Genomic DNA, 24,130 nt, shown 5'->3' on the forward strand with positions numbered 1-24,130 from the left:
TCTCTCTTCACTCGTGTTCCTCAGTTTGATTCACTAATTGAGGTTAGGTTTGGTGCTGAATTAACCTCTTTCGGCATGTATTGACATCCACTTTTTATTCATGACCAGTATTACGAGCAGACGGATGGAGTTGCGATGGTAAGTCCGTTGTCTCCCGTGATCGCAAATTTGTTTACGGAAGACTTTGAGGAACGTGCATTGGAGTCGGCGCCTTTGAAACCCGCCTGTTTCTTTAGATGTGTTGACGATACCTGTTGTTTTGGGCTCGTGGTAGGGAAAATTTGAATGCCTTTCTAGAACATCGGAACATTCGTTTTACGACGGAGGTGGAAGGGGATGGTTGCCTTCCCTTTCTTGACGTGTTGGTTAGGGGAAAGAACGATGGATCATTGGAACATGCAGTCTACGGGAAACGTACTCACGCCGACTTGTACTTACAGGCCAATAGTTGTTACCAACCGGCTCAGCTCGAAGGGGTAATTTGTATCTTGGTACACAGGGCACATGTCGTTTCCGACGCTGAGACTTTGCCAGCTGATCTGTCCCATCTTGAAGTTACATTGCGTCAAAATGGTTATATTGATAGACAGATTGAACGTGCGTTACGCTATCGACCAACTGTACATCGGGTGACTGATGATAATTCCGAGTCGACACCTACGTCCCAGAGTGATTTCTGCAGCTATTTCACGCAGTGTCGTTCTTCTGTTAGCGCTGACAGGTCTACGCAAAAGCCGCTGCTTTCGGTCGTTAAGTGAAGACCGTCGGTTACTGCGTTGTCCGTGGTGAGATGTAGTGCCTGAAATATGGTATTATCGGCACACTCTTTTCACTGAGGATCTCAGACTACTGAATTCCTTAACCATTTCCCAATTGGAATGTACCATGCGCATAGCTCGAACTACCATTCCTCCTTCACAGTCTGTTAGTCTCCGTTGTGCGACCATAATCACTTCGGAAATCTTTTCAGATGAATCGGCTGAGTCCAAATAATAACTCCGGCAATGTACAACCATTATACACTACTGGCCATTAAAATTGCTACACCACGAAGATGACGTGCTCTACAGACGCGAAATTTAACCGACAGGAAGAAGATGCTGTGATATGCCAATGATTAGCTTTTCAGAGCATTCACAAAAGGTTGGCGCCGGTGACGACACCTACAACGTGCTGACATGAGGAACGTTTCCAACCGATTTCTCATACACAAACAGCAGTTGACCGGCGTTGCTTGGTGAAACGCTGTTGTGATGCCTCGTGTAAGGAGGAGAAATGCGTACCATCACGTTTACGACTTTGATAAAGGTCGGATCGTAGCCTATCGCGATTGCGGTTTACCGTATCGCGACATTGCTACTCGCGTTGGTCGACATCCAATGAATGTTTGCAGAATATGGAATCGGTGAGTTCAGGAGGGTAATACGGAACGCCGTGCTGGATCCCAAAGGCCTCGTATCACGTCATGACAGGCGTCTTATCCACACGGCTGTAACGGATCGTGCAACCACGTCTCGATCCCTGAGTCAACAGATGGGGACGTTTGCAAGACAACAACCATCTGCACGAACAGTTCGACGACGTTTGCAGCAGCATGGACTATCAGCTCGGAGACCGTGGCTGCGGTTACCCTTGACGCTGCATCACAGACAGGAGCGCCTGCGATGGTGTACTTAACAACGAACCTGGGTGCACGAATGGCAAAACGTCATTTTTTCGGATGAGCCCGGGTTCTGTTTATAGCATCATTATGGTCGCATCCGTGTTTGGCGACATCGCGGTGAACGCACATTGGAAGCGTGTATTCGTCATCGCCATACTGGCGTATCACCCGGCGTGATGGTACGGAGTGCCATTGGTTACAGGTCTCGGTCACCTCTTGTTCGCACTGACGGCACTTCGACCAGTGGACGTTACATTTCAGATGTGTTAAGACCCGTGGCTCTACCCTTCATTCGATCCCTGCGAAACCCTACATTTCAGCAGGATAATGCACGACCGCATGTTGCAGGTCCTGGACGGGCCTTTCTGGATACAGAAAATGTTCGACTGCTGCCCTGGCCAGCACATTCTCCAGATCTCTCACCAATTGAAAACGTCTCGTCAATGGTGGCCGAGCAACTGCCTCGTCACAATACGCCAGTCACTACTCTTGATGAACTGTGGTATCGTGTTGAAGCTGCATGGACAGCTGTACCTGTACACAGCATCCAAGCTCTGTTTGACTCAATGCCCAGGCGTATCAAGGCCGTTATTACAGCCAGAGGTGGTTGTTCTGGGTACTGATTTCTCAGGATGTATGCACCCAAATTGTGTGAAAATATAATCACATGTCAGTTCTAGTATAATATATTTGTCCAATGCATACCCATTTATCACGTGCATTTCTTCTTGGTGTAGCAATTTCAATGGCCAGTAGTGTACGCGATACTACTGCGCTCCGTATATGAGTATATCGCTACCCCACGACTTCTGTCACCTCAGTGTAACTGCAGCTCTGTTGCAAGTCTTTCATAGTGCACCACACATACTATACAATCCGCACGAAGCCGTTGTTTGATACCGGTCTCTGAAATGTCACCACTGGGCTGGGCTGGCTGCGCAAGCGTCGTTTGCCAGGCTATCGCCGGCGTTTCGATGAATGTTATGACGCCCGCCGCAATGACAGGTGGCGATGTTCGCGGCGGTGCGCTTATTCGCGGGCGTTACCTCACACCGTCTGGGGGAACCTGTGTTGTGCTTCCTGCAGCGACTGCGGCGTCACCGGGCGCTGCTTCACGCATATCGCGACACACGTGCCACTGACTAATCGTCGACCGCCCACGCCGACTCCCTCTCTCTCTCTCTCTCTCTCTCTCTCTCTCTCTCTCTGTGTGTGTGTGTGTGTGTGTGTGTGTGTGTGTGTGTGTGTGTGTGTGTGGACTGCATTGCCAGGCGGCGGGCTCCTGTACCTGACTTCTTAAGTAATAGAACCCAGTACCTTCTCCTCGATGGTGAGTGTTCATCGGAGGCGAGGGTATCATCTGGAGTGTCCCAGGGAAGTGTGGTAGGTCCGCTGTTGTTTCCTATCTACATAAATGATCTTTTGGATAGGGTGGATAGCAATATGCGGCTGTTTGCTGATGATGCTGTGGTGTACGGGAAGGTGTCGTCGTAGAGTGACTGTTGGAGGATACAAGATGACTTGGACAGGATTTGTGACTGCCATTCTGTACAGAATGGCAGCTAACTATAAATATAGATAAATGTAAATTAATGCAGATGAATAGGAGAAAGAATCCCGTAATGTTTGAATACTCCATTAGTAGTGTAGCGCTTGACACAGTCACGTCGATTAAATATTTGGGCGTAACATTGCAGAGCGATATGAAGTGGGACAAGCATGTAATGGCAGTTGTGGGGAAGGCGGATAGTCCTCTTCGGTTCATTGGTAGAATTTTGTATAGGAGACCGCTTATAAAACATTAATACGACCTATTCTTGAGTACTGCTCGAGCGTTTGGGATCCCTATCAGGTCGGATTGAGGGAGGACATATAAGCAATTCAGATGCGGGCTGCTAGATTTGTTACTGGTAGGTTTGCTCATCACGCGAGTGTTACGGAAATGCTTCAGGAACTCTGGTGGGAGTCTCTGGAGGAAAGAAGGCGTTCTTTTCATGAATCGCTACTGAGGAAGTTTAGAGAACCAGCATTTGAGGCTGACTGCAGTACAATTTTACTGCCGCCAACTTATATTTCGCGGAAAGACCATATATATAAGAGAGATTAGGGATCGTACAGAGGCATATAGGCAGTCATTTTTCCCTCGTTCTGTTTGGGAGTGGAACAGGCAGAGAAAATGCTAGTTGTGGTACGAGATACCCTCCGCCACGCACCGTATCGTGGATTGCGGAGTATGTGTGTAGATGTAGATGAGATGTGTTGCCGCCTAACCAGACGTGTTACTCAAGTCGTGGCGGCAGCGGGGAGCGAAGCTGTCTGCCTTAGGGCGCGTAGGTGCCAAAAGCTTAATCGGCCGAGATGTGCTTAGCGTGTACGGGCGGCAGATCGGAGACAACGTAGCGTTTGGCGTTGGTTACGGTTCGGTGTGTTGGTAAAGCGTTAGTGTTGGGATCCCTCTCCTGGCGTGGACGCCAGGTCAAATGTTCATTGGTTCAGAAGCGACTTGTTGTGTCTCTAAAGCGGGTGTGTATTCAGGTTTTACAGGGTAGCCCCAAGTCCCCCTTAGTATATTTTATTGACCGGTTTCGCTTTTTGATTTAACAGGAGCATCACCACAAACTCTGGAATTTACAATCTGAAGTACAGTAGTTGGTTGTTGAAGAGCGAAACCAGTCAATGAAATGATCGTATGGCATTGCAGGCCGGGAGGCCCCATCCGGGGAAGTTCGGCCGCCGAGTGCGAGTCTTATTTCAGTCGACGCCATATTGCGCGCCTCCCGTGGCGGTGATGAGGATGGAATGATGATTAGGACAATCCGGCCTTTGTCGATCATTGGCCTTTGTTGGCCTAGGGTGTACGCACCTTTATCATTACCTCCAAAAAAATCAAGCTGTGACCATGAAACACTGCCTTGGCCTTAGGCTGCGTTCACTGTGGCACCGACAAAACTCACCAACTTGGTCACAATGCGTCCGATCTAATCCGTCTTTTTTTCTTTGGGTGGGGGGGGGGGGGGGGAGATCTGGGAGGTGAGGTTACGCTGGAATCTGTTCTATTAAGGACAACAGAATCTGAAAGGGGCGGTCAAATGAAAACGAGACAGATGAAAAACGCTTGTCTAGCTAAGACATTTGAGCGATTAAAATTGCAAGACCACAGATTAAAGGTAACCGCAAGATAAGCCGTTCCACTGCCTGGATGTGGCTTCAAAAAAAGAGTCCAGGTTCAAAATGGTTCAAATGGCTCTCAGCACTATGGGACTTAACATCTGGTCATCAGTCCCCTAGAACTTAGAACTACTTAAACCTAACTAACCTAAGGACAGCACACAACACCCAGCCATCACGAGGCAGAGAAAATCCCTGACCCCGCCGGGAATCGAACCCGGGAACCCGGGCGTGGGAAGCGAGAACGCTACTGCACGACCACGAGATGCGGGCAACAGTCCAGGAAATGGATACCATCCACCAAAGAAAAATACCCAGAAGTCGATGCTTTCTGCATCCAAGTGGACAGGAAACCTGCACAGTGCTGTTCAAAAAGTTCTGACAATGTATGCAATGAGCACAGTGTCCTTGTGAAGATTGTTTCCAGTAACGTTTGGAGGTTTATGACAGGGAATGTAATCTTTATTAGGATAAAATACTGTGTAGCTTGATTTTTGTTGCGCCTATGTAATAGGCTACTCAGCCATTTTTTTCTTTCTATTGTGTATTTGGATGCTTTATGGATCCTGAGTTGCATTGTACCTCATCAATGTGCAATTCCTAGTTTCTGTAAATGCTGATATACGTTGTTACATGCCAAAATAATAAAATTAATAACGATTTAATTGAAACTTATTCCATTGAAATTGATGTCCAAACCCTTTCTTTAATGTTTCCCTGATGTAACTAACTAGATACGTTTTATAAGCTCTATTCGTTCGTTTATACAAGTTTCCATAATAAACTTGACAAGAATGAAAAAATACCGATATTTATAGAAATCTCAATGCGGGCTTATCAGCCCCTCCCCCCCCCCCCCCCCCCAAAACATGCATTAATGTCAGTCCCAACAATCATGCAACCAGAGGTTTGGAAGGTAGGAGACGAGTTGCTGGCGGAAGTAGAGCTGTGAGGACGGGTCGTGAGTCGTGCTTGGGTAGCTCAGTTGGTAGAGCACTTGCCCGCGAAAGGCAAAGGTCCCGAGTTCGAGTCTCGGTCCGGCACACAGTTTTAATCTGCCAAGAAGTTTCAGAGGTTAACACGACGATTTCGCCTGCAGCACTCCGTAACTCTACGCTGAACAACTCCGCGTGGTAGGTTACATAAACGCTAGGGGCTCCCCGAATTAGGACCCTATAGCAACTGGTAAAAAGTTACGGAGGATTTAGACAGAAGGCTGTTCACTCATCACCACCGAAATTTCACATATTAAAAATTGTTCTCGTTTACCGCAACAGATACTTTCGACTGCAACGTAAAAATATCTAAAATTATCCTCCTCTTTTCATAAACTCATTTCACTTACCTTTATTCTAATGGCAGTCAATGTGGGATTCGAGGGTTCGCTTTTGGATTCACTATAAGATACAGGGTGATTCAAAAAGAATACCACAACTTTAGGAATTTAAAACTCTGCAACGACAAAAGGCAGAGCTAAGCACTATCTGTCGGCGAATTAAGGGAGCTATAAAGTTTCATTTAGTTGTACATTTGTTCGCCATTTCAGCCAATAAAGTTTTTGGTCCCTTTTTCTTCGAGGGTGCTACTGTAACTGGACTACAGCATCTGGAGATGTTAGAGAATTGGCTGTTCCCTCAGCTCGAACAAGAAGCACAACAATTCATATTTCAGCAGGATGGAGCGCCACCACATTGGCACTTATCTGTCTGTAACTACCTGAACGTCAACTACGCGAGGCGATGGATCGGCCGCCAGGCAGCCCGTGACAGAGCACTTCATCACTGGCCTCCAAGAAGCCCTGATCTTACCCCCTGCGATTTTTTCTTATGGGGGTATGTTAAGGATATGGTGTTTCGGCCACCTCTCCCAGCCACCATTGATGATTTGAAACGAGAAATAACAGCAGCTATCCAAACTGTTACGCCTGATATGCTACAGAGAGTGTGGAACGAGTTGGAGTATCGGGTTGATATTGCTCGAGTGTCTGGAGGGGGCCATATTGAACATCTCTGAACTTGTTTTTGAGTGAAAAAAACCTTTTTAAATACTCTTTGTAATGATGTATAACAGAAGGTTATATTATGTTTCTTTCATTAAATACACATTTTTAAAGTTGTGGTATTCTTTTTGAATCACCCTGTATTATAGAAGCTATCCCACGCAAAACCTGTTACATCACTGCGCAAAGGAAAAGGTTCTGACTTTCAATAAATGTTAGAAGTTTTAAGCGTAATACAGGGTGATTCAAAAAGAATACCACAACTTTAAAAATGTGTATTTAATGAAAGAAACATAATATAACCTTCTGTTATACATCATTACAAAGAGTATTTAAAAAGGTTTTTTTCACTCAAAAACAAGTTCAGAGATGTTCAATATGGCCCCCTCCAGACACTCGAGCAATATCAACCCGATACTCCAACTCGTTCCACACTCTCTGTAGCATATCAGGCGTAACAGTTTGGATAGCTGCTGTTATTTCTCGTTTCAAATCATCAATGGTGGCTGGGAGAGGTGGCCGAAACACCATATCCTTAACATACCCCCATAAGAAAAAATCGCAGGAGGTAAGATCAGGGCTTCTTGGAGGCCAGTGATGAAGTGCTCTGTCACGGGCTGCCTGGCGGCCGATCCATCGCCTCGCGTAGTTGACGTTCAGGTAGTTAAAGACAGATAAGTGCCAATGTGGTGGCGCTCCATCCTGCTGAAATATGAATTGTTGTGCTTCTTGTTCGAGCTGAGGGAACAGCCAATTCTCTAACATCTCCAGATGCTGTAGTCCAGTTACAGTAGCACCCTCGAAGAAAAAGGGACCAAAAACTTTATTGGCTGAAATGGCACAGAAAACGTTCACCTTAGGCGAGTCACGTTCATACTGAGTTGTTTCCCGCGGATTCTCAGTGCCCCACGCTGAACAACTGTCGATTCACTTCTGCCGTACTCAATAACACAAAAAGCTTTCTGTTGAGCGTTCGCCATCTTAGCATCAACTGACGCTGACGCCTGGTCAACAGCGCCTCAAGCGAACAAATGTACAACTAAATGAAACTTTATAGCTCCCTTAATTCGCCGACAGATAGTGCTTAGCTCTGCCTTTTGTCGTTGCAGAGTTTTAAATTCCTAAAGTTGTGGTATTCTTTTTGAATCACCCTGTATAATCTCGGCAAGCCTGAACGTGGGCATTTTCAAGCAGGTGCAGTGCCTCAGGCGAAGTAAAAATATAAAATATTTAGATTTAGATAACTAGTTTCAGATAAAAGTGGTTTTAACAGTATGTCTCAGGAGACTGTGATCTCCTTTAGTATGACGAATGAAACATACCGACTGGATTAGTATTTTCTCTAACAGTGATGAGCAGTTTCAGTTTGACTAGCTGATCATCTTCAGATCTAAGTTGGGAGAAGGATAAGTGTCAGATTAAATTCAGAGTCATGATTATTTTTTAAACTAACGCAGTTACTTTGAGTTATGTTTTGATAGATGGAGGACTCAAATATGCCAAATTTGATATGTTTGTTAATTTCATACTTTATCGTACAAAATGTACAAACACACACGAAAATGTGCAGTGTAAAATCTACTGGGAGTTTGTTTCCTATCGTTGTGCGAGAGCTATTTTTTCTCCCAAGATCCGATCTGTCGCGGAAATCAAACATTCTTCTTTGCAACGTTTAGCTACACCTTCCAACTGCTTCTCTACATAATCGCCGCTCTGACTTACTCTTTTGTCGTAGCGCGGTGCCATCTTTCCAATACTCTCGTCGTAGAAGACGGTCGCCCAGTAGGGGCCCGTGAAAAATTATACCAATGAGCAACAATGTGGTGGTCTATAGTCTTTTGACTTACAGTAGTGGTAATCGTTACTAAATTGAATATATTAATTTTGCGTATGTAAACTGAATTGTTTGGATATGCTTAACTTTTATAATATTTATTTATTTAAAACAATTGGTTTCTACAGACTTTGCTATTATCTTCAGGTCTTAAAAAAAAATCTTTTCACTATGAAACGTGTTCATGTTAAGTTGGACCTCACTTCATGTTAACATGTCGATAAATAACTCGTAACCAAAGGTTTGTTATAACTAAATTATTTAAAAACTTAAATCTTCTTGTTCAAATGGCCAAAAATCTGTGACATGTGCATATACACCGCTTACAGATGATCATTACGTCACAAAAACACTGTACACTATAGCATATCTGTTTACAGAAACTGGACATATTCTACACATTGAAATCTACCTTAAACTGCGTATACGCCTTAAATTGGGAAAAAAACATAGAAATTAAATGAAAGTTACAAAAACTCGTAGTTTAGGAGGTTCGAAGCACTTCGATTACCAATTTGCGATGCTACTCATTTCCCCCCTGCCCCACCCCCAAAAAGAACTTTATTTGACATTTAACATTTTCACATAATCACGTCATATACCAGATAAAACAAAACTCATTTTATATATATTTATACACTACCACACATGTATTTGCCTATGGTCGAGGCACGTGAACGGTGTTTTAAAAATCGCTCCTGATCTACGCTTGCACAATACGATACACTTAATTCCAAAGAAAAATACTGACCTTTTCGGCTGTAATTTTGACAAATGACTGACTTCAGATTAAATATTTGTTCAGAACGTCATCTGTCCTTCCTGAAACAAACTTGATATTCACCTAAGTTACTCTCCAGTGTTGTTTCTACTCTGTTTATTATAATCGTGGAAAATATGTTATATGTAACTAATTGAAAAGAAATTCCTCACTTATTAACACGTTTATTGCCTTTTTTTACTTAATGGATGTCTCAAGGACACTTTACACTCTAATGGAAGTGTTTCTGTTCTTCTAGCTTTCTCAAAGATTAATTTTAGTTCATTTTTGTATTTTTGTTAGAAGTCAGTTGAAAAGTACTGCTATAATAAACTCTTCTCCACTAGGTTAATAAGGTTTTATAAATTCTTAAACGTCTTTGATAGTTCGGGTAAATCGTGTTCTACATTTTAATGAGTGTGTGATTAATGGAGTTTATGGATTTGTTCCGGCCAATGAAGAAGCTGATCAAAATATTTTGCAAGTATTGCGAAATTTTCAGTGGTACCTAAGCCAAATCTGTGAACCTCGTCCCATATTGCTCTGTTGTTAGATTTACATTTGAACTACATCCACCTAACTCTTTAAATCTCACTTTCTCCTCCAAAAGTCTACTGGAAAAGCGACTGTTTAGGAGATCATCTGCAGAAAACACTTTCATAGTATATTTCCTCATATACTCGTTTGTTTCACCACCACGTAACCTACAGGCTTTTGACTTACAAGAGTGGTAATCGTCACGATATCAACTATGTTTATTTTAAGTGTAGAAAATGATGTGTCATTTTCACTTTTATAGTTAATAGTGTAACATTGCGAGTAATAAAGTAAAATAGAAAACACAATAAAAATATTGGCATCAGGTGGAATCGAACACAGATCTGCAAATTACTAATCTGTGTTTTTACGTAACTCGTCCATAATGCTGTCATTACAGGAGCTCTTCGTAAAGACGTCATTCTCTACGCTTCCACAAAAAATAAGGGTTTGGTGCTTTGACGAACATTGCACTCTTAGTGCCACAAGGGATGAAGTCACAGCAGGACATGCGTAGTAGAAGACTGATAACTGCGTCGCTTCCCTGCGTTGAACGTAGTGCGGCAGGCCGTCATTTCAGCACTCTACACTGGTTTCTAGTTATCGTGGAGAGAGCGCCATAGAACAGGGTTTCGTCCACTTTATTTGCGTCAGCAAGCGTTCAAAGATAAATGGCATATTAGTGTGATTTCCACCTCGCATTAGAAAAGAAATGACTTACCTTCGGTGCGATTTCTGGATCGCATTCGAAGCGAAATGGTATAAATTTAGAGCGATATTTACAGTGTGTTGTAGCACATGGTAGTCGGCCGCCACTGCAGCCGCCTGTGTTTTCCGCCAATTCCCTACACTGGTCTGCAGCTCGTTCAAACGGTTCAAATGGCTCTGAGCACTATGGGACTTAACTTCTGAGTTCATCAGTCCCCTAGAACTTAGAACTACATAAACCTAACTAACCTAAGGACATCACACACACCCATTCCCGAGGCAGGATTCGAACCTGCGACCGTAGCGGTCATGCGGTTCCAAACTTAAACGCCTAGAGCCGCTCGGCCACCCCGGCCGGCTGCAGCTCGTTGTCTGTGCCAATATGATGTCTTCATAGCCAGCGGTTCATGTGAACAACTAGATGAAGTCAAATCCATGCTGTATGGTGGGTTATCAAACACTTACCATCGAAAACGTGGCAGGAGCGTCTTTGCCGCAGAAGCAGTTTTCGGCCGAGCATTGTCACGAAATAGGACAATGTCTAGTTGTAACATCCTCATAGCTCGATTTGAATTGCTTTCCTGGAATCGTACGATTTCGCTGAACAAATCATCAGTTGACACTCGCTTCTTTGCCTGACCGTTTGCATCACGTACTTCTCTACGTCCTGCTTCTACGTCCCTGCACCATTGCTACATTCTGTTGCCACGGAAGATTGTTATGTTACGTGGACTGCATGAAATCAGGCTGATCCCCTTTGCACGAAGAAATCAAATGAATGCATGCACTTCACACTTAGCAGAAGACTATTGTCTTAGAGCATCCTTACTTGCCCATTGGAAATGCTGTGTAGCTAGGGCCTCCCGTCGGGTACACCGTTCGCCTGGTGCAGGTCTTTCGAGTTGACGCCACTTCGGCGTGTCGATGGGGATGAAAATATGATAAGGACAACACAACACCTAGTCCCTGAGAGGAGAAAATCTCCGACCCAGCTGGGAATCGAACTCGGGCCGTTAGGTATGACAATCCATAGCGCTGACCACTCAGCTACCAGGGGCGGACACGTGCTCACGGAACGATCAGAATTTAAAAGCGTCGCGATGTTATAATTATTATTAAGTAACTACACACACATAACTTTCGAAATATTTTGCCTTCTCAATATCCGATTTCATTCGCCAAATCAAATGCAATCATTTCATTTAAGAACAAAACTCTGTTCAATTTTTATTTTGGTATTTTGTTAGTGGTTTTTATTTTTGTATGTTTTTAGACCTTCTACCCTCCTAGAAAGCCTGTTCAGTCAATATATCATAAACATAATCAGCATGAGAACAGACAGGCATTCTGTCAGTGACTGATTTTTTCCTATGATGCGCTGAATATTGCATGAAATTGGGCCTCAGCGTACTTTGTAGCTATATTAAGGACAAACTGAATTGAGACACACTTAGCAGTTATGACGTATAGCTAAGGGTACAAACTGTCGCGTAAACGATAAAGCGAAAAATAACGCGAAATGTCTCGTTCTTAAAGACATAACTCTAAATCAGCGGATGGCACGAAATGTCGCTAAATTTTACATTTTCCTGCGCAAGAATGTCTTCCATGTAAGAGCAGTAACTGGTAGTTATTTAACGTTAAATATGGATCAAGACTACTTCTTCAAGGTCGAGGTTCGTGTATAAACTTAGAATATACGTTTATTTTCCATGTAAAGTACCGATTTTCTCAATGTAACGTTAGACGAAAGAACTTACTTCCGGTGAACTATCTTCTCGGAACACTTTCAGTCACTGACGTTATATTTCCCGACGCTTTTGCGTAACAAATCGTACCAAAGATGAAACATTTTGGAGCGATCTTCAATGTAGTACATCAATCACATTGAATATTTTCGTAAAAAGCAACTATAAAGACGAAAACCACAAAATATATGATTCTGGCTTGACTAATACACAGATCATTTCAGAGAGTATATTTTACATTATAGTGAAATTTTAGCAGACGGTCAGAACGATCTCTGAGATACGATTGCGAAGTTATTTTTTCTTTAAGCGATTATATTTATGAATCTTAACGTAAATGTTTTTGAATAATGTACTAATAAATAAATTCAATTTGTAACATCCAAAAATATAATGAAATCGGAAGGGATATTATTTTTCCAACACGACACCGAAGAAATAAAATAAGTCAAAAACAAAGAAAGACAGCTGTCATGACACCAAACTTCGTAAAAAAAACACCACAATTGGCCAAAAATAACACCACAACTGGCAAAAAAAACCACCACAACTGGCAAAAAAACACCGTAATTGGCAAAAAATAACACCAAAATTGGCAAAAAATAACACCAAAATTGGCAAAAAATAACACCAAAATCGGCAAAAAAATTACACGACAATTGGCAAAAAATTACACGACAACTGGCAAAAAATTACACGACAACTGGCAAAAAATTACACGACAATTGGCAAAAAATTACACGACAATTGGCAAAAAAGTAACAATTGGCAAAAAAAGTTCAAAACATGGTTCAAATGGCTCTGAGCACTATGGGACATAGCTTCTGAGGTCATCAGTCCTCCAGAACGTAGAACTACTTAAACCTAACTAGCCTAAGGACATCACACACATCCATGCCCGTGGCAGGATTCGAACTTGCGACCGTAGCGGTCGCGCGGTTCCAGACTGTAGCGCCTAGAACCGCTCGGCCTCTGTGGAAAAAAAAGTAACACCTAGCATCACAACTGGCACATTGTCATTTCATTACGAAGTCCGATGTCCAACTAAGAGTGAATAAGGTTGGCACACCTCTAATAATTAATATTCAGTCGCGAATTAGGAATTGCGAGCCTATTATTCCGGCAACGGAATAGTAGTCCTAGTATTGTCATTCTCAAAATAAAAATAATTTTCTTTGTCAACGCAATTCTTCTTCTTCTTGGTCGTAGAGCGAGAGTTGTTATGCGGATAACTTTCTGGGGCACCAGCGCATACTTGAGAGCGTATGGGAACGGCTGGTTCGGGGATGACATCAGAGGACCCGTTGGCGAGTTTAAGGAAAGTATACAGCCCCCAGTTCTGATATCTGACTTCTCGTTTCAACTGACGCAGAATCGGGCGTAATTTGGTGACTGGGCAGGAAGACCGCCAGAGTCGACTATTAGCTGATGAGCCGTTGGCAAGCGTTGTGAAAGACGGCGGCCTCGGACAGCGGCGATAAGGAAGTAGGCGCCTACCTGACCGCACAAGTCGATAGGAGGCGACTTAGCTGGCGACAGAAACTCGACTCAACCCGCCTGCAAAATTTCTGTCTCTTGCAGCCATCATTACTTCGTCAACCAAACCATCTTACGCGTTATAGCAGGCGGCTGACGTCATACAAACGCACAGATAAGTGCATGCGACCGAGGAAAGTTGTCACCTGTACGTATGCACAAATCACGATAGTTCGGTGAGCCTCCTGCTTTTTTTCGCAAGTGGCCACTTTGCGGGATGTTTGTGGGCGGCAGAAATACGTTGTTCGACCCTTCTTGGAACGCACGCTTTCTGATTTTTAAGAATAAGCCTCTCTGTGATGCACGACGTCTCGCTTGCAGTCTGCGACTGGACTTTATTGACCATCTCCTTAAGCCTCTTGCGCTTACTAAACTATGTTCTGACGAAACGCGCAGCTCTGCGTTAGATATTTTCTATTTGTGCCGTAAATCCTAGGCGCTACAGTCTGGAACCGCGCGACCACTACGGTCGCAGGTTCGAATCCTGCCTCGGGCATGGATGTGTGTGATGTCCTTAGGTTAGTTAGGTTTAAGTAGTTCTAAGTTCTAGGGGACTGATGACCTCATAAGTTAAGCCCCATAGTTCTCAGAGCCATTTGAACCATTTTTGTAAATCCTACTTGGTAAGGGCCACAGCAAGATGAACAATAATGGCTCTGAGCACTATGTGACTTAGAAGTTAGATCCGTCCCCTAGAACTTTGAACTACTTAAACCTAACTAACCTAAGGACAGCACACACATCCATGCCCGAGGCAGGATTCGAACCTACGACCGTAGCGGTCGCGCGGTTCCAGACTGTAGCGCCTAGAACCATTCGGCCACAGCGGCCGGCGATGAACAATACTGTAGAATCTGTCGAATAAGTGTATTGTAAGAAATTTAATTACTGGATGAATTATTAGGTTGGTATATGCGTCCATAGAGTTTTTCCTTTGCCTGTTGGTATTCCGGTGGCTATGGGTTTATTTGCCGATTATATTTTTTTATTTGTAGTTCACTGTTGGTATTTGAGTTTGCATGATGTCATTTTGTCATTTGGAGACAGTAAGTGAAGCTGGGGACGCTAGAAAATGGAGTGTCACGTGGATAATTCGGAACATTTCCGTCATATTCTTCTGTTTCGATTCAGAAGAGGTGTAACAGCAGCGGATGCAGCCAAAAATATTTGCGCTGTGTATTGACGTAATGCCACTGGACAGCGCACACCAAGAAAATGGCTTCCTCGTTTTAAGTAGGATCGTTTTGAGATCAGTGACTCTCCACGCTCAGGAAGACTGTCGCGGTTTGATGAAAATCGTTTAAATGCGTTAATCCACAACTATCCGCGTCAGCGTACGCGAGAACTGGGAAATGTGATGAACTGTGAACATACCACCATCGGGCGACATTTGCATGCGATGGGGAAGATTAAAAAATCGGGTGTACGTGTACCGTATGCTTTAAGCCAAAATCACACAAATCAGCGGCTTGCCATATGTGCATCTCTGCTTGCTCGTCATCAATCACAAGCTGTGCACTACCAACCATTCCTATCCTGTATCGGTATTGGTGACGACAAATGGTGTCTTTATGCTAAGTAAAAGAAAGGAATGGTTGAGCCCAAACAAAGCAGCAGCTCCCCGTACAAAGACTGAGTGCATCCACAGGAGATAATGTTATGCATCTGGTGGAAGAGCGACGGTCTGGTGGACTACAAAGTACTTCCCCGATGTGTAGCCATCACTGCTGAGATTCATTGGCTACAACTATGACGTCTTGCAGGTGCAATCCGAGAACGACGATCAGGAAGGCTGCGTCAAGTGATACCACTCCACGATAACGCACGCCCTCATTCTGCTAGACTGACAAGAAACACTATACAAGAGTTGGGTTGGCAAGTCATTCCTCACCCACCTCGCTCACCTGATCTAGCGCCCTCAGATTTTCACCTTTTCTGCTCTCTACCGAACAAACTTCAAGGGACTTCACTTCCGGAAGAAGATGTGTTCCGAACACGGCTCGACGAGTTCTTCGCCTCAAAACCACGTGATTACTACAGCCGCGGAATCGAAAAGTTACCCCAGGGTTGGCAAGCTGTTGTAAATAGTGAAGAATATACTATTGATGACTTAAAATCTCTGTCTGTATATCTGTTGTGTTTATTAAACTTACGGAAAGACGCTACGAGATTCTGCAGCAACCTAATACATTCCCTTAATGTCATTCGAATGGATTTCAGCCTGACATCTGCTTTTCATACGATGCATTTTGTGTGGTTCCTCCTACGCATTTTACGGTAGTTACTTTTCCTAGTGCTTTATTGCCAGTTAGAGAAAAGAGCAGTACTGTATTACTTCGCCGCACAACATTACATTCTGTGACAACTAGGGTTGGCGATTGTCGTTGAAACAACCGGTTTTCGGATAAAACTTTTTTTTTAATCTCCAGTTTAATCTGACTGTTACAACCGCTCAAAATAACCGGTTTCTGAAATAACCGATTTTAGGATTTTTTTATTGCTATTATTTCGGACAATTAACGTAGCTATCGGACAAAGGCTGAAAAATTGCACAATTCCTTGTGTGTTTTAAGATACATAGAATCAAAATACCAAATAAAAAAGGTACGTAAAAGGAATGTTAGTCCGTCTACTGTTGAATTCCCTTGTTGGAAAGTAATGAGGGTACGAATAGCATAAAACATTCTCGAATATACTCCAACTGATTTTTTTTAATGTGTTAAAAAATCGTGTTGTACTTGAGGATCATACCACTATTTCGACACACGAATAGTCAGAGCTAAGTGGTACAAACTGAGATTGGCGAACTATTTTTCGTGTTAAGTTCTTCGTTCCTAAGGCCTGCAAGTAGGTAAAGGCATATTATGTAGACACAAGCAGCAGACCCGCTAACTACTATTTTTGTTATGAACTAAAAATTAATTGTATGGTTTTTAATTTATTATTGTTGTTGTAATTTCCTTTCTCTTTTCTTATTTTATAAGAATGACAGACAAATAATAAGCTTTTCTGTCAAATTTGTGGCGCCCTTTTCCTTTAAATGACTGGGTGTTGTGTGATGTCCTTAGGTTAGTTAGGTTTAAGTAGTTCTAAGTTCTAGGGGACTGATGACCATAGATGTTAAGTCCCATAGTGCTCAGAGTCATTTGAACCATTTTGAACAATTGATTTTCTTGCCGACAAAACCAAAAACGCTCTTTCAAAATCTTGAAATTAAAAATTCAGCTACAGGGCAAACAATAACTTTTACGAGGAACAATTACTTGTCAATATCTAAAATTTCTATAATGAATTAATCCAATGCGGAATATTTATTGCGCAACTGTAACCTTGTTGCTTTGATTTTTCTATGTAAGCGGTGCTAGACAATAAAAGCGGTTTAAAAGCTGTGAGCTGTCTGGGGAAGTTAACCTTGCATTACTGAGCAACTGTTTCACCAGGTATCCAGTCTAGCTTACCAAATTCCCATCTAGACTAACATTAATTATAATCTTTTAATAGTCATACGACAACCGGTGATATATATATATATAAGAGAATTTAAATAAAAAGAAATAAATCAGTTTATATTTGGAAATTTATTTTAACATTGATCATTGAAATTTCAGGATATTAAACTTGATTCATAAATAAACTGGTGTCTTATTTAGGATTGTGGAAAATGTGAGTTTGTAATCTTACGGAACACATCAAATATGGAGCCAAGATTGGGAGACTACATACAACACTGCATTCATAAAATAACACACGAAGAACGTTGAAACATATGCAAGAGGAAATTAACTACAACCAACCGATTCAATTTTCACCCAAAGAAATTACGTTCGTAGCACTATCCTGTCCGTCATGTAATTACCACACACTGATACACTAATTTCGTACTAACACTCTGTGAAATCTTCCAGAAAAGAATAGCTGAGGGCTACTTTGATGATTACACCACATGCTTCACGTGGTCAACTTGGTTTACACAAAGAGTGTAACTCCACAATAATTTTGATAATTAAAATAAATTAGATCGAAAAGCAATTTACAAAAGAAAAACCTCGAACTGGTTACTAACGTCTTACTATTAACCTGATGGGTCAAACAATTATATAAGCACGTGGTAGTGGTCTCACAAAGTACACCCCACGTGGGTTGAACATAAAGAAAAGTTGCTATATTGAAAAATACTGTCAAGACGAGACGTTATAATCTCACGCACATTGGCATTTAAGATTGATGATCTTAGATAGAGTTACTGATCAATACGTGGTTCCACTTTACTCACAAAGTAGTGACAAGGCAACTACCGGAAAATAATCTGAACTTCACACGCGAATTACACTGCGTTGCAATTTGAGATGACATTAGATATTTTAGAGCTAAACCTGAAATAAAGGTCATTAAATTTTCAGTTAGGCTGAACTTAAGAAATCCATTGTCCTACGGACTTAGCAGACATGCGCTTAGCCGGAGATCTTACCACTTCAGACGCTCGCCACGGACAGACTGACCGGTCCCTTCCTGAGGGGTGGCTCACAAATACAAACGGAAGTGGCCAGAGGGGCAGCTTCCTATACCAACATGACAACGGACTGACAGGACCATACTAAGGATAGAAACCTCTTTGCTTTTAGAAAGCGTAGCTACCTGTTCCGACGTTGGTCCTACTGTTCTCTAGCAGACAGGCTTGTCTGCTACCCTCAAGCATGCAACTAGAAATACATTTGCTCATTCATCCTCTCACACAGAAGGGAAGGGGGATGACAGTATCTTATCATATACAGTATATAAAAGAAAGCGGATGTAGGTTCCGTATGAGACTGTGTGACATGAATTACATATAAACTGTGTTTTAAAGTGTAGTAGTGTGACAGATCGTTCTTGTTTATGTGTAAAAGTAACACATTCCACTACTCAGTCTCCTCCCAGATAGTCAGAAACGCCACAGTAAATTTAGAAGAGGAATTTATGCCGTAAATGACAACAGATTTAAGAAATTAAACATGAAAGGAATCCAACAGAGACCTTTCACAACCTGTCTGTAAGTACTAGTACTATAACGTAACTTGACTTCCTTTATAAGAACAATATCATTCAAAGACGACATCGATCTTTCAGAAGCGGCAGAACACACTACCAGATCTGTTTTCTTTTAAGGTTTATCTGAAACCAAAGACTTTAGCACTACTGCTACGCCAACTTCACACATCGGATACACATTGAGCTGAAAAAAAAAAAATCCCTCATGAGACACCGATATCCACATATACAGATGGCAGAAGTATCGCGTACACAAGGTATAAAATGGCTGTGCATGACGCAGCCGTCATCGGTACTCAAGTGATTCATGTGACAAAGTTTCCGACGTGATTGTGGAAGCGCGACGTGAATTAACAGATTTTTAACGCGGAATAGTTGTTGGAGCTTGACGCATGGGACATTCCAACTCTGAAACGGACAGCCAGGGTGCCAGATTCGACAGTCAACGCTCTCAATACGTGCCACATATCGTCCTGTGTTACCCAGTTTTTAAGCATCCATCAAGCTTGTTCAGCAATAAAAATTATCTTATCATACCGGGTGATTCTCAGCAACATATTGTTTCCGACAATAATAATAATAATAATAATACATTTGTAGTGGGTACATTTGCTTTCGACCCGCCAGGGTAGCCGAGAGCGCTAACGCTCTGCTTCCTGGACTTGGATAGGCGCGTCGGCCCCGGATCTAATCCGCCCGGCGGATTACCAACGAGGGCCGGTGTGCCGGCCAGACTGGATGTGGTTTTTAGGCGGTTTTCCACATCCCGCTAGGAGAATACTGGGCTGGTCCCCACGTTCCACCTCAGTTACACGCGTCGTAGAAATTTGAATCACGTTCGCATTATTTCACAATTTATACTAGACGCAGACAGTTGGGGTACACTGATTCCACCCCTGGGGGTACGGGGTGGCGGCAGGAAGGGGTATACGGTCACCCCTAAAACCTTGCCAAATCCGTTCTAACCACGCCAACCCTGCGATTGCTGCGGGACTATGGCGTAAGCGAAAGAAAGAAAGAAAGTGGGTAGATTTGCTTTCCTATAGCTGCAGCATCGGCTGATTTGTATTTGGGTTCGAGAATGTCAGGACATCAGACACAAAACATGATGCTGGGCAAGAGGTAAGTCACTTATTTCAGGCCAGGTCTCACCTTGCATTCTTGAGCAAACAGGGTGCAGTCGGGAATGTCAGGTGCGCTAGCAAGCAGATAAATTTTCAGCGGCAGCACTGGTATTTTCAACAATTTTCTTCCGATCAGAGAAGCAATTTATTTTTGTGGATATTCCACGCCAAACATTGCACTTCATTATCAAGCAATATTCATGATGTACTACGGTACTGAATTTTGGTTATGTAATTTTCACTGAGCACACAATCACTTTTTTCGGCATTTCATTACATTCATTTTCTTTATTTCATAACTTACATTTCATGAAGCTTAGAGTTTTATTTCACGACACTGTTCACATGCGCAACACAGGGCCACCCAACAATCAGTTTTGCTCAGCAGCTGAATACGACACCTGAAGTACACGTTACACGAGGAGGAACTTTTTGAAATAAATGTATCTCATGCAGACAATTTTCAATAGAAAGCTCACAGCAGAGACAGTGGTTACCTCGGTGACTCAGCGCAGAGCGGTTGCCTGCCGTGTGTGGAGCTCTCGCAGTCCTGAGGATATGCCCGCGAACTGGTGGATTGCAGGCGTCCTGGGCTGGCACTGCTGAAAGCCGTGGCTTTACGAAGCGCTAGCCGAGTCAGCTGACCCGATACCAAAGCCGGTTGGCCTCCAAGCGCTATCTTTTGAGGAGCGAAACTTGCACCTAGAGGTAATACACACGTCGCCGTGGAGTTCAGCGTCAGGAACAGGCGGAAGTAGCGGCTCACCGCGTATGGGGACAGTTGTTTTAAGGTCTCGTACCTCAACCGGTAAAAGCGGAATCCTCATAGGGTTACGTTGCCGTCCGTCTATCTGTCAGAAATCCTTTTTTTTCCTCATGGACGGATACACATATCAAGTTGAAATTTGTGTCACATACTACGGTATACAGCCCCTTGGCGGTGTAAAAAATTAAAGTTTCTAAGTCGCTGCAATCAAAAGGTACGACCTATTTTTGTCACATATTTCTATACTCTAAAACTTACTCATCAAATACTATAGGGTACTTCCCATTGACCTAGAATTATGAAATTTGGGAAGAAGCAGGGTTTCACAGTACAATAAAATGAAAAAATCTGAAAATTGTTTAATTTGTAATTATATTACACGAAAAAAATTTGTTATTTTCAATCGGACTGGCTGTCCGGCCGTCTGCTAGGACCTTTTTTTCTCAGGAATGAGTGAACGTATCAACTTGAAACTCATGCTCATACATTAAGGATAATTGCAGAATGTGGTGCCACACAACGTGGCACTACACAAAACTGGCGCTAATAGCATAGGCACGTAGGGAACACACACGACACAGATCTGTAAGTGCTCGGTATTGGTGATAAGTTGAGAAAACCGTCCCGAAACACATGTGCTACAAAACGCCACTGTTTCCTGCACATGTACCCCTACATCAGTATGGGATATGATCACCATGTACACGTACACAGGCCGCACAATGGGTTGGCATACTCTGGATCAGGTGGTCGAGCAGCTGCTGGGGTATAGCCTCCCATTCTTGCACCAGTGCCTGTCGGAGCTCCTGAAGTGTCGTAGGCGTTTGAAGACGTACAGCGATACGTCGACCGAGAGCATCCCAGACGTGCTCGATGGGGTTTAGGACTGTAGAACAGGCAGACCACTCCATTCGCCTTATATCTTCAAGGTACCCTCCATGATGGCACCTCGGTGGGGCCGTGCGTTATCATCCATCAAGAGGGTGGGATCCACTGCACCCCTGAAAAGGCGGACATGCTGATGCAAAATGACGTCCCGACACACCTGACCTGTTACAGTTCCTCTGTCAAAGACATGGAGGTTTACGTGTACGTGTACGTGTACCAATGATAATCCCACCCCACACCATCAAATCACCACCTCCATACAGGTCCCTTTCAAGGACACTGACGGGTTGGTATCTGGTTCCTGGTTCACGCCAGATGAAAACCCGGTGAGATTCAGACTACACCTGGACTCGTCCGTGAACATAACCTGGGACCACTGTTCCATTGACCATGTACTGCGTTCTTTACACCAGGCTTTACAGGCTATCCTGTGACCAGGGGTCAGTGGAATGCACCTTTCAGGTCTCCGGGCGAATAAACCATGTCTGTTCAGTCGTCTGTAGACTGTGTGTCTGGAGAAAACTGTTCCAGTGGCTGCGGTAAGGTCCCGAGCAAGGCTGTCTGCGGGCACTGATGGTGAGATATCGGTCTTCTTGTGGTGCTGTACACTGTGGACGCCCCGCACTGTAGCGCCTGGACATGTTTCCTGTCTGCTGGAATCGTTGCCATAATCTTGAGATCACACTTTGTGGCACACAGAGGGCCCGTGCTACGACCTGCTGTGTTTGACCAGCCTCCAGTCGCCCTAGTATTCTACCACTCATAACGTCATCAATATGTGTTCTTTGGGCCATTTTCAACACACCGTCATCATTAGCACGTCTGAAAACGTCTGCACACTTACCCGCTGCACCGTACTCTGACATGCACCAACACACCTCTGCGTATGTGGACTGCTGCCAGCTCCGCCGTGCGACGACCTCAGGTCAAATGCACAGCACGGTCATACCCCGAGGTGATTTAAACCCGCAAACGGCCTACCAGAGCGGCGTTTCACCATGTATCAGCATTATTCTTAATATATGAGCGTGAGTGTAGGATACGTCCCGTTGACCTAGAATCATGAAATTTGACAGGAAGCAAGGTTTCACAGTATACCTAAAGTAAAAAATTTAGAAACTTGTTGAACTGTAATTACATCAAATAAAAATATCTTTTGCCATTTGAACATGTTTTATTAAATCTTCTCTGTCTGAACATATAAAACTGAAGTCCCTTCCTCGCTTCTTCCTGTAGGTCTGGGCTTTGTCTGAGGTCTAGGAATTCCTTTCCAGTATCAGTATCGATAACATGCAAAAATCGTTGAGGTTCTCGATTGCGAGGATGGTTGAACTTTGTGTAGGTAAATTTATACGAAACGCTCAATGCAAGAGTCCTACTTGCACTTTGCCAATTTTTTTATTTTCGTCATACATCTCCGAAGTCACGTATGACAAATGCCAGGCTGGTTCCGTTGAAATGAACGCAGCCAGTTTCCTGCACAATCCCAACTCACACAAGTAGCTGGGTGTAGCAATTGTTACGGCGTCTCATCGCAGTAAGTGAAAACGTTCGTGCACTGGTGACGTCACACCGTGGAACTCCACGCAGATATTCCACTACTTGGAAATCGTTAAAGGAAGAATCTGCCTCTCGTGGAGAACATGGCCAATGAGATGTAGCACCGGCTTTACGTCACAAGCAGAGCTTAAGAGACGCCCTATTGCATTAAGAAATATGGAGTGGAACACTGTGTTTGGCGGTTTTTATATTGTAAGATGCATAGTATCAATATAAGCTGTTTCAAACCAGCAGTACACTGAGGACTTCTCGAAAACGCACCGTTTTTTGTACAGTTTGTTGTAATAGAATGACAGGAAACTACATATTGGTAGGTAAAAGTTTATCGTATTTCATGCTTTTCGTATTTTAACTCCTGTAGTATGAGAGAAAGGTTCAGGAGTGGAATTAAAATACGAGGTGAAAGGATATCAATGATACGATTCGCTGATGACATTGTTATCCTGAGTGAAAGTGAAGAAGAATTAAATGATCTGCTGAACGGAATGAACAGTCTAATGAGTACACAGTTTGGTTTGAGAGTAAATCGGAGAAAGACGAAGGTAATGAGAACAGCGAGAAACTTAACATCAGGATTGACGGTAACGAAGTCAATGAAGTTAAGGAATTCTGCTACCTAGGTAGTAAAATAACCAATGACAGACGGAGCAAGGAGGACATCAAAAGCAGACTCGCTATGGCAAAAAAGGCATTTCTGGCCAAAAGAAGTCTATTAATATCATATACCGGCCTTAATTTGAGGAAGAAATTTCTGAGGATGTACGTCTGGAGTACAGCATTGTATGGTAGTGAAACATGGACTGTGGGAAAA

General features: G+C 43.2%; 1 protein-coding gene across 2 annotated transcripts in view; it reads right to left on the reverse strand.

Annotated features, from left to right (window-relative positions):
* Positions 1-24,130, reverse strand: part of LOC126428092 (aminopeptidase N-like) — a 332,543-nt gene that overhangs the window by 301,975 nt on the left and 6,438 nt on the right. Inside the window, exon 1 of one of the 2 annotated variants that reach the window (XM_050089983.1) lies at positions 20,603-20,693. The exons of the other annotated variant lie outside the window; for it this stretch is intronic. The gene's annotated coding sequence lies outside the window, so the exon portion shown is untranslated. Of the gene's footprint in view, positions 1-20,602; positions 20,694-24,130 lie in introns of those variants that run through there. 2 annotated transcript variants of the gene reach the window in all.

This window comes from Schistocerca serialis, chromosome 12 (genome assembly GCF_023864345.2).
Source record: "Schistocerca serialis cubense isolate TAMUIC-IGC-003099 chromosome 12, iqSchSeri2.2, whole genome shotgun sequence".
NCBI classification, from domain to species: Eukaryota; Metazoa; Arthropoda; class Insecta; order Orthoptera; family Acrididae; genus Schistocerca; species Schistocerca serialis.